The 12,595-nt window shown below is 38.8% G+C and overlaps 1 long non-coding RNA gene across 4 annotated transcripts in view; it reads right to left on the bottom strand.

Annotated features, from left to right (window-relative positions):
- Positions 1–12,595, bottom strand: part of LOC125263660 — a 106,083-nt gene that overhangs the window by 13,691 nt on the left and 79,797 nt on the right. For all 4 annotated transcript variants that reach the window (XR_007183868.1, XR_007183866.1, XR_007183865.1 and 1 more), the window contains one exon: positions 501–635. This is a non-coding gene — a long non-coding RNA (uncharacterized LOC125263660). The remainder of the gene's footprint in view (positions 1–500; positions 636–12,595) is intronic.

The raw sequence follows: 12,595 nt of genomic DNA, 5'->3' as shown, positions 1-12,595 counted from the left end.
GTGCCTATCTATCTAGCTGTCTCGCTCTCTCTCTCTCTCTCTCTCTCTCTCTTGTCAACAGCGATATATTAATAGTTCCAGCCGCCGAGACCCAATTCCCAGAGCCGTGTAAGAATTCATCCTGTCTCTCTCTCCAGCGGGAAGACTGACTCTTACGCATTTGGAAATTTGGCCTGTAAGTACCCTTCAGCTGGGGATCAAAGCTGTACGCGGCACACACTCCGCCTGAGAACGGACGTATGGGCCCGTAACGGGAGGAGTGTGTGTGTGAGCAAGGTCAGCAAGCGGTGACTCAGTCTTGAATGCTGCACAATCTCCAGACGGCGATCCCCACCGCACAGGATTGGACCGTGTGTGTGTGGATCCAGGCACTGAAAAACACAGCTTGACATGCAAATTTTCCACACTACGCTTAAGGGAATAAACTCACCCAGGACGACTGTGGGACTTGTACTGGTTCAAGTTTATTCCCCTGAACCCTTGAATATTTCCACACTGACCTGCAGTCAGTCCTTCCCACAGCTAGTTGCGTCTGATCTGGAATCCGTTCATGACATCACTGTGCTGATCCAAGGGGTCAGGGATTAGCTGGCTAGCATTTAGCCTCTGCTAGTAGATGCAGTAACTACACCATTCTGCGGACGCAAAACATAAGACGCAATTTAAAAAATAAAGATGTTTTAAATAGTTCTTAAAAGTGTGAAATGGATCAGTGTTGTCATAACGTAACATTTCCTGTGGTTCCACTGTCATATTCTACAAAACATCACAGAAATGAAGTGACTTAACAAGTTTTTAATTGGTCTTTTATCTAATTAAATGTCTATAATTTATTGTTTATCGTACGCGTTTATCCGTATTGAGTTTTTACCCTATATTATGTTATGTACAGCACATTGGTCAACAGCTGTTGTTTTCATTATGCTCTATACATAAAGTGACATTGACATAATTCCTTCAAACAAGATCGTTATCATTACCTGAGAAGCAACAAGGCATGCATAAGATATTATTAATTGTTTTTATATATATTGACACATTTTGAATAGAAGCATATTTTGTCTTATTGCACTGGCAGATATTTAATACCTGTTTTCAACTTGTTTCTATTACAAACACACTGTAAAACCCCACTCAGACATAACGGAAACACTTTTAAATTCCAATATAACAACATTAAACCATAACAGATCACCCCAAATATTAATATTGAGCAAAAACACATAAGAATAAGGCTTAATTAATGCTGGGAACTAAAAATCTGCTGTGACTCATTCCATTTTAGTTCTGCTTAATATAATCAGTTATTGAGTTCACATAACTTTTTTATATTAACTGAAATGAACTAAGTAATATTTGATTAAAATAACTTGTTTCATTCAGTAAATTTGATTTAGGTTTTACAGATTTTCTGCAGTGCATAATGTCATAAGGGGCCCCCTAAAAGTAACAGGGCCCCCAACTGCACTCTGGGTCCTGTACATCATTGACTGCATTTTCTATTTGAGAAAAGGCTGTTTTAGAATCATCAGTAGACAGACATTCGGGTTTAATAAACGTGCTGTCTGAGGTAACTGGCAGGTAAGACGAGCGCGCTGCTTTGGGAGACAGTCACGGAACGCTTGTGAGTCACGGCGCCCTTCCGCCGGCAAGACCCATTTGATTCTCTCTCTCTCTCTCTCTCTCCGTTTGCTCGCTCGTCTCTGCCAGATCTGACGCTTCCTTTAATTCTCTCTCACGCTCGCTTGCCTCTCTCTCTTTATCAGATTCCTTCCCGCGCCCGTGTCTGCCGTCGCACCTATTAAAGACGCTCTGCAAATGGAATTCCTCAATATCGCACTCGGCTCCGCTTTGATGTGAAAGAGAGAGACAGAGAGATGGGGGGGATGTGAGGTGGTAGCATGAAAAAAAGCTGCCAATTGCGTGCTCGTTTTATCAAATGCGGGCTGATGTTTGTCACCGAACGGCTAGGACTCCACAGAGTATTTCAATTAATGCGGAGAAAACGCCGCTGCAGACTCGTTTGCGGTTTACCGTGTGATTTATTCCTAATTCTGCTGAAACGTGTTCATGAAATATGTTTTGTGTGTTCTCCAAAGTGAAGTCATTTCCAACAGTTAAAAAAAACTACCTGTCGCAGCAGGTCGCTTAATTTCACGGGGCCCAAAACCAAAACTTTTTTTTATTTTTTATTTTTATAAATATTTAACCCTCTATGGTACAGAGTTGCCATATGGCAACAATTAATTTCTACTCATTTCCTTGTCATTCAGAAAAAAATACAATATATTGCACTTTGGGAATTAAAAGGATAGGCCTTAAGGTTGCCAATGATGTGCTGTTTTTAATTCCCATGACATTTGAATGTCCCTGTAATACTCTCTTTCCCACTGTCACCCTCACACGGAAGACACCTGTTGAAGTGCTCCAGAAATTGCTCTATTTACCTCATTTCTAAACATCTCTTCTCAATGGGGATTTTTTTTTTTTTTCAGCATCTTTGATCAAATAAATTAGAAAGTTTTATTCACAAATCAACTTTGTCTAACATAGTTTTACTGTAAATTTAGAAAATATCTAGGTTTCCATATGGCAACTCTGTACCATAGTGGAATTGCAGTAATGTATTTCCCCATTGGGATTTTTTATAGATAGTAGCATCAACAATATGATTGTGGTTATTTATTTATTTTGAATTGTTTATTGCAGTATAGTTGTATTTATGTATAAATAACAAAGTTATTTCTTCTTTTCTGAAAATGAATAAAGGGCAATGGGAAGAGTGCAGAGTTAGCTCTTCCATGTGATGAGTGTGAGGATGAGTTAGCCGAATGATAGGGATTAAATGATAGGGATCTACTTATAGAGTTCCAAGTATATAAATCTATCAATTTCTAAAACAAATGTGCATTTAAATAGAAAATAAAATCATAATTTTATAGAAAAACTACTTTTTGACCATTTTCCATTGTGAGAGTTGTCATATGGCATCGTTCCCCTAAGTCCCCCCCAAAAATCTTTTTTGATTTGCATAATTGAAGCTATTTCATGTAATAAAAACTTATTTGAAAATAGATTTCATGGTTAGAACATAATGCGTACCATAGAGGGTTAACCAGTAGGTCATAACTCACAGGTCTGTTCTAATTATATGCATAATAATATGCAACTAATTATATGCAAGTTATATGCAATATGCAAGTCGGTACTAAAATTTTAAAAATGTGATGCTTTGAGTGCTGTTGAGCGGATTCATAAACACCTCTGATTGGCCATTGTGTTCACACGCTCGACATATATGTATGCGATTGGCTACAATGATCAACGCACGGGAGCATTTGAAAACACGGAAGTGTTTGAATTTGGGAGCGGGAGCGTTTGAAAGCAACTGTCTATCGGTGGACCGGTCCGTGTGTATGTGTGTAAGCGCTAGGTGAAGAGCATCATTGATGTCTATTTACAACATGTTTTTGAGGCGTTGATCATTGTAGCCAATCACAGACATACCTGATGAGCGCGTGAACACAATGGCCAATCAGAGGTGTTTAAGTATCCACTCAACAGTGCTCGAAGCATCACATTTTTTAAATTTCAGTACCAACATGGTACTGAAGTCGGTACTTTTGACAACACTACACTGCCCGATTTTCAATGTCGTCACTTTTCTCACACTACACGACTGTCTGGGGCATCATTTAGTTGCTGTTGTGTGCACATTACATGATGGATCAGCGACGGGTTACACATTACACAACATTTCAATAGGAAGAATCAGCGACAACTCTGTCTAGTCTACAAACTGTTTCACAACCAAACATATATGCAAGAAGTTATACAGGAAATAACGTAAAATCACGCATGAGAAAGGAGTTCTCGCGGTTGAAAGCACGAGACTTGTTATCCGAATAGTCTGTGTGCTGATTTACAGCGAAAAAAAAAAAAAGAATATGAAGGAGAGATTGGTTGCTCGCAGAATCCATGCTTGCTGATGTTCTGTTGCAAGTCTATGACTCCTCCCCCTGAACTTTCCCTTGTCCTGCATCTTGCGCTCCCATTGGCTGTAGGTCTTCGCCAATGTAATTTCCAGTTAGTGTTGGCAAATCTGCGTTTTTTTCCACGGAATTGGGCTACTTTTACAATGTTGTCGCGGGTGGGTTTTTTTGGTCTGTGGGTTGAAGCAACGCATCCCCCGCCTCTGTTTCCAGCCAAAACACATTTCACACTGCATGACTCTGAGTCCCAGACAGATATTTAGAATGTTAAATATTTCACGGGCGTCGTCCATGATCATACACACTATGCGATTGTCACTTATGGAGATGAGCACCGATTTGCCTCAGATTTTCGGCATTTGAGTGCTAATCGGGGCTAAAATTGTGCAGTGTGTACTCAGCATAACCATGTAATCTTGTAAAGTTAAAATAGTAAATGGAAGAAAAAAACATATCTTGTTGATGTCAAAAGCTGACAAATCCAATTCTACAGTATTTTGCTGCAATTTCATCTGACGCTTGGCAGAAGCTAGTCAAATTAGCCAGATATCAACATAGGCATGGGCATGACATGTCACCATCCTTGAAAACCAGCAATAAAACTTTGCAAATAAAAGAAAATGTGACTCAAGTAAATTCTCTTTCTGTCCTATACTAAAAATTCTGACATTTGCATTGGCCCGTCTGCAGGCACTGATGGCTAACGTGGGCACTGTTGCATTGGCAGGCTGGCACTGATAAGCTGGCATTCACTCAAGCACACTGATCTAATGCAGTGGAAACGTTTAGAATACTTCACTACTGAGACAGTCAGTAGTTTGTGGTGTATCAGAGTCTAAAAGCTTTGTGTATTTGTATGTGTCAATACTTGGGTTTCTTATCCTAAACACTTAAGTGAAGTCTTATGCATGAAATCTGAGAAATGGAAAAGCGAAAGTGCACCAACAAGATCTAGACTATTATCACAGGAAATTACACATTTCCCAGTATTCCAGTGAGATGTGGCACTTTGTTGTCACCTGTGCATCATTTTCTGTATAGTTATTTTCACTTTTTCACTTTTATTTCACTCTGCTGTCAAGCAAGAGAGTCTCAAGAGAAGCCAGGTTATATTCTGGTATTTTTTTTTTGTTTATATTAAAAATCATGTAGATTTAGCAATATAGTGGGTTTGTGATGTATGTGAGTGAGTTGTTCAAAGCATTTCTAAGGATACTGATTTCCAGAAAGCAGCTGTCTGACTCTGAGGTGGCAAACAGGAACATGGTTTGTGTAACAGTAGCAAAATATTATTAGCTGTTTAATAATGTAGTCAACCAAAAGGCTAATCATATTAATTATCGTTATGTGTCCAACGTTGTAAAGAGCGATACCATTGTGTGCGTTTACCAGCGTTTACCTCTCAGTAAGTTTGACCGAGTGAATCTCTGAGCTGGCGTGAGCGAGTGGAGGCGGGGCCAATTTGCATATTCATATACCTACGTATATGAAATGAAGCAAGGGTGTAGAGTTACATTCAAGATATTTTAAGGCATGAAGAATTTTGGTGAACAAAGATGAGTTTCAAGGGATTAAGTTTCTAAGTATATTAAGTATAAATCCTGTACTAACTAGAGCGCTGCTATTGTACGTCTGACTAAACTGCTTGTGTTTATTTCCTATTTTATTTCTTATACTTTTATAATGGCTATTGTTGTTAATTTAACTATTATTCTTCAACAAATAATATTTTATATAAATAACATGCTGTATTTTTTGGTATTGAGAAAGAGTCCGTTAGTGATTTTGACTTCAATGAAAGTTACGTTAATACGCAATTAGATGGTGGCAAATACTGAGTGAGTCAGTCAGTCGCAAAGACTTTTATATTGAAATGGACTAAACAAGGAAACAAGGACGTTGTTTTACTTTAAACAACATCTTACGAGAAGTAACTGACAAATGCATTGACTAGTGCTGTCATGGGAAATCCTCTTGAATGTTATAAGGACAAAGACAAAGATATCACTTTCCTCAGCAGACATTCAAACTGATTTTTCCATTATGAATATAAGATTGACCTGAAGAATATCAGCTAGATGCAGGTAATGCACTCACTCGGCATCTCTCTCTCTCATAATTCTCTACATATTGCAATGAGTTTCAATGAAGCGACTCAATGTTCCTTGAGGTTTTAGAATTAGTAACGGAGGCTTGGGCTCAACTTTTAAACTGTCAACTTGACATTTGAATCTGTGGAAGGAAGTAGTTCCTCACAAAAGAGGGTTTTACAGACAAACCGTTGTTGTTTCTTATTTATATTGAGATGTCGCATGGCACGGCTACTTGTGTGAACAAGTATACATCAAGTGTGCCATTTAGAACCGGGCCAATGATTCTTTTCTGGGCCTATAAGTTCTCAGTGAATCTTAAAGTGTTTAATTACAGCGAAGGAAAAGAAGCATTAACAGACAACTAGGGGAAAAACAACACAATGAAAATGAGATTGATAGATATTGAAAGGGCGGCCCATGCAGTGGGGACATCTGCCAGCCGACTGACCTCTGCCATTTGTAATGATCAGCCGTGGAAAACACACACATGCACACAAACGAGAGGATGGACGTGGCCAAAATTAGGGCTAAAAAAGACTTGGCAGAAAGTGAAAGAGAATGTGTGTGTGCGTGTGCCCGGCTTGCCAAGGTTGGCAGGGTCTTTGATTCGCTCTGACAGTCTTTGATGCCCTCCCAGTGCCCGCTGCACCTCTTTACACACACGCACGCACGCACACACACACTATGTGCCAGGATCAGACATAGCAGAACAAGGCTGACGTAACGCAGAGGAAAAGATGAGAGCGGGCTGGGAATGAGGCATGAAATGCAGAGGGGAAAAAAGAGGAACGTTGTTGTCATCCTCCGTTAGTGGTCGTACTGAGATTTTTCCCTGGCACGCTTCCCACCGCGAGCCGCAGAACAAGAGCCTGCTGAATGCGAAAACAGGAGCAGATAGTCGAGAACACCAGCAGAGACAGAGCAGTCTGTTAACGTTAGACAGGTACAGACGTGTCCTGCCTCTCGCTCATTTCCTCTAGCAGAGCTAAAACGCTCCTGTTTTGAGAGTTGAAAGTAATCCTAATCTGAACCTTCATACAGACTCAAACCCTAAACATTTTATATTTTTTAGATTCCAAATAGAATTTTAAGAACCAAAACAGTCCTTCTATAAAGACGGTTTCCTTTTCAAGTTTTGAAAATCTCCAGAGACTAACAGGCCGCTGCGGGAAACTCGCATATACACCTGAGCGATTATACAAGTACAGTATGTTGAGCACTTTAACAAACAACACATCAACGTCTCCTCTGCACATGGGAATAACAACTCAAAGAAAAAATATGCAGGACATATAACAAGGTCGTCCCTGACGTCAACGCGCTTCAAGACGCCGTGCTGACGTCAAACACATCAGGACATTCAGGTATTTGTTGAAACCTTTTTTCCCTGACAATCTTGACATGTTGCATACATTATTAGAGGAATTCTGTGTTGTTTATAAATGCTGTTTTTATTTAGATTCATTATTAATAGTTAGTCATATATTCGTGAAATGTGGCCATTGAGACAGCTGAAAGAAATCAGGTTTTTGGGGCAGACGGCATCTTAATAAATAGCGAGTAGATTCATAGAAACTGATTCTCACAGACTGTGAATCAAGATTGTTAAGTTTAGTACTTAAGACTTAAGTACTTAAGTTTAAACCTTAAGGACTTAAGTTTAAGCTAAACAAAATAATGGATTTTCATAATTTACAAACTCAAAGTTATACATTAAAAAAATATGTGTTTTGAACAAATTGGTTTAGTCAATGATTCAATGACTCACCCATAAAAAAACAGGCACTTCCTAAAGGAATTGAGTGTTTGAATAAATTGGTTAAATGAATGACATAATGACTCACTTGTTCAGTTTCTGAAGGAATTAGTGTTTTGAACAAATCAGTTTAGTGAATGACTTACTCATGAAGACTATCAGGCTGCACCTGAAATTGTGTACTTACCTAGTAGGTGAAAAACAGTATGTGACAAAAGGAGTATGTCTGAATTCAGTACTAATAAAAGAGTAGGCAAAAAGTAGATGGCCTTCTACTTCCAGCAAGATTCTGAAGTTTGCTTTTTTGATGGAAAAAGCCACGGGAGAGGATTTGTGAAAGGCAGTGAAGCGACACAACTGACGCCGGTAGGTCACATGATAATGATGGCAATGGCAAATGTAGCATGTCCGGATTACATTCATATTACACACATCCATACTATATAGAACATACTTTTTTAGTGGTCGTGAAGTAAATACAAAATAAGTACCTTCTCAAGAGATTATGGGATTTCGAGCGCAGCCTCATTAAGTTAGTCACTTGTTCATTCCCTGAATATGTGGCTGCATCCGAAAAAAACCCTCATGAGTAGGTACTTATTTTGAATAAGTAATTACTTTGCACCCGACTAAAACGGTATGATCTATATGGTATGAGTGTGTGTGGCATGAATGTAATCTGTACATACTACATTTGCAATGATGTCATTGCCATGTGACCTACCAGCGTCAGTTACGTCACTGCCATTCATAAATCCTCTCCCATGGCCGCATGGGATAGTAAAGCATGCATTGTAAGCCCATTTTAGAATCTTGCCAGTGTCATCCAAAACAAGTTCAAAAGTTGTTATCATGATGTCTTAACTAATTATAACCTATTTTACTATTGTATGATATTTATTACATTAAGTGCACAAACAACATGCTTGAAAACGAATGCCTATGTATTGCAATAATATAAACTGAAAACAGATATTAGAAGCAAAAAACATACCTAATAGGGGTGTGACGAGATCTTGCGAGATTAAAATGTGACGAGATTTCTCGTCAAGGTCTCATGCTATTGCCATGACAGAGTGTGAGGGTGAAACTGGAAAAGAATATGCCACTGCTACGTTTGCATTATGCCTCCACTGTCGTTTTGCTTTTTATTGAAATAAAAACCATTTAATTCAATTAGATAACGGTCGTCGCCACTCCATATTCACAGAGTACGAACGATCGCAAAAGTGAAAGTAAACGCGAATGCGCATTCAAGCGCGTTTTTAATATTTTGAAAGCGGCTCCCTGATGAATGCAGATATCTCCCAATATGAAAGCTATCTTAGGCTGGGATGTGTAGTTGTAACCATCTCTTAGCTTTGTATCATGCCTGAAGAAAAATTTGTTTTTATTTGCACTTTGAATATTGAGAGAGTGCTTTGATTATGGTCGATTATGATTTGATTATGGCAAAAAAAACATCCCATTAAAAGTCCGTTGAACCAATGGGATCACTCGGGGTCCTAAAGGAGACCCTGATTCCTGGGGGGACTCGATTTCTCACCACACCGGAAGAATTAGGTCATCTGGGTATATTTTGCCTACTATTTTATGAGCATTGTGAATTCGGACATACTTCTCTTGTCATTTACTTTTTTTTCCTACTATATAGTAGAAAATGATGCAATTTCAGATGCAGCCATCATGAATTGGTGAATGAATGTTTCGATGACTCACTTTTTCAGTTCCCGAATGAATCAGTGTGTTTGAACAAATCGGTTGAATGAATGATTCAATCACTCACTCACAAAGACTCAATATTCGTTACCTAATCGCATAACAATGTAACCTTCAGAAAGAGTCAGTGACTAATACTAAGACTTACCAATTAGCCAATCAGATTTGAGGACTGGAACTGGTGTAAGATTCATATTTTATAGTGGCCTCTTCTAATTTTCCTGCTGTTGGGAATTTTTTACTCTCATTCTTCCTTCTCTCTCGCTCTTCTGTAGACAGTGCTTTGGGCAGTACAGAAGATGACAGAACGCTCTCGAGAATGACTCACAGATGGAGAATGCAGAGGAAGATGAGGGCTTGGAAAGGGAAAGTGCAGTGCTGGAGCATGTGAGGGCAAGAAGGACTTCAACACACACACATTAAGAGCATACCAGCACTGTGTGTGCGTTAAGAGGGTTGGGTTTCTAAATGACAGATCATTATCATGCTAATTAAAGCATTTTGTAGCTGTGACTCGCACAAAATTTGTGTGTGCGTGTGTATGTGTGTGTGTCTAATTAAGGCCGGTTCATCAGCGCCCAGCTCATTTACACCGTGCTAGAATGACACCCTGATTCAAACGCACGGACAGTAATGAAGCTACTAATTATTATAACACTTCAACATATTTAGCCTTAACTGAGCCAACCCCGAACAGCTGAACCACCTCAACTGAACCACATGAACCAAACAAAACTTCAACATACCCTAGCACAGCTGAGCCAACCAGACACAATCCAACACAGTTAAACCCAGCAAAGCTGAACTAAACCAACACATCTGAACTACCACAAAACCTTTCATTTTGTCGATAACAGAAATGTGTTTTGTGAACAAAATCCATCCAGCTTGTCATGAAATGCATTTCCTCCACAAAATCTATGTTTTTTTTTTTTTGTCATGCTGAATCATTCACAATATACTAACAATAGTTTTGAATAAGAAAAATTGATAGTTTTCACATTTTTGTTAAATGCACACATTTACTAAAAAAAAAAAAAAAAAAAAAAATATATATATATATATATATATATATATATATATATATATATAGGAATTTACATTTAAATTTATATAATATACATTTATAACTGATCTCGGAGCAGCACCTTTACTGTGACCCCCGTTAACTCAGTAATGTTGGAGACAGCACGGTCTTCGTTCGGTTCATTGAAGCACTTCCTCATGCTAATGCTAGAGGCTGGAGCAAGAGAGGTTTAATTAGCGACTTAGTATTGATCAGCGCTGAGGTTACCTTTGCTGACAGAGCACAGTTTGAGGGACTGCATGTGCGAGCTCTTGCGTAAGCCAGTACCAAGAATGTAATTAAGAAATTCAGAAGCCACTGGGGTCCTGCTGGAAATTGGGATCATTTGGTGCGCAGTGTTTGTGTGTGTGTGTGTGTGTGTGTGTGTGTGTGTGTGTGTGTGTGTGTCTGTGTGTGTCGACCAGAGCTTGGGATGTGGCACTCTCTCTCTCTCATGAACCATTATGACATTCATAATGATCTGTTGACTTATCAACCAAGACAAACTACACTGAGAAAGAAAGAAAGAAAGAAAGAAAGAAAGAAAGAAAGAAAGAAAGAAAGAAAGAAAGAAAGAAAGAAAGAAAGAAAGAAAATACCATGGAAAATGAAATACTATGACAAATGTCCAAGAAACATAGTAATAATACCACATTAAATGTATGAAAAACAAGAATGTATGTTTGGTTGGAGAGCGTATGTATAAATTTGTGCTCCAAAAAGTGAACTATGAATGCAATTGAATGCAATAGTGGAGGTGCCAAGACAGGAAACCATGGAAACCAGAGGTTTTTGATAAATAGTTCAAGTGTGTCCCCACTTGTGTTTGCGTCCTGCGCTTTGTCATGTCTGCTATCTGTAAGTCCTGACAATGTGTTGTGCATGTTTATATGTGAATTCACCTCAACTAATCTACAACTGACAACCTATAGGCAGATGTGCAAGCACTACGGTCATTCTCAACTTGTTTTACATCAAATGGTGTCCCAACACAGAACCAAACCATTTAACATCTGAAAATAAACATAAATGTATTTAAAATCAAACAATGAAAGGATTAAAGGGGTGGTTGATTATGATTTCACTTTTTTAACTTTAGTTAGTGTGCAATGTTGCTGTTTGAGCATAAACAAAGTTTATGACGCTCAATGTTCAATGCAAAGGGAGATATATTTTTTTACAGAAATCGATTTTTAAAGGTCCCGTTCTTCGTGATCCCATGTTTCAAACTTTAGTTAGTGTGTAATGTTGTTGTTAGAGTATAAATAAAATCTGTAAAATTTTAAAGCTCAAAGTTCAATGCCAAGCGAGATATTTTATTTAACAGAAGTCGCCTACATCGAACGGCCAGTTTGGACTACATCCCTCTACTTCCTTCTTTAATGACGTCACTAAAACAGTTTTTTGACTAACCTCCGCCCACAGGAATACACAAGAGTTGCGTTTGTAGAGTGTGTTTGTCGCCATGTCGTCGAAACGCTGTTATTTTCATCCCGCAGTCCAATCACCGGGTCTGATTCCGGCTCAAATTGATAGGGTAAAATTAAAGACATGTTTACAATAACACTGAGCGCGTGCATCTCCACGTTATGGTAAGAGCCGTGACCTTTCCGGGCAAGATGCGCTAAGCTGCTGTCGAATCACAACACAGGAACCGCTGGCACAATCAGAACTCGTTACGTATTTCTGAAGGAGGGACTTCATAGAACAAGGAAGTCATCAGCCCGTTTTTATGACAGTGGAAACAGCGGTATACAGATAAGTAAATTATGTGAAAAATACTGTGTTTTTTTACACGCGAAACATGAACACATGTTATATTGCACACTATAAACACAATCAAAGCTTCAAAAAACCACGAAAAACGGGACCTTTAAGGACTACAACAAACGGCTGGTAGGGACTACAACGAGTTTCTTCCTGGGTTGGTGACATCACAAACCCCAAAATTTACATAAACCCTGCCCCC

This window comes from Megalobrama amblycephala, linkage group LG2 (assembly GCF_018812025.1).
Source record: "Megalobrama amblycephala isolate DHTTF-2021 linkage group LG2, ASM1881202v1, whole genome shotgun sequence".
Taxonomy (NCBI): domain Eukaryota; kingdom Metazoa; phylum Chordata; class Actinopteri; order Cypriniformes; family Xenocyprididae; genus Megalobrama; species Megalobrama amblycephala.
Note: the sequence above shows the minus strand (reverse complement) of the source record. Positions and strands in the feature narration are given on the sequence as shown.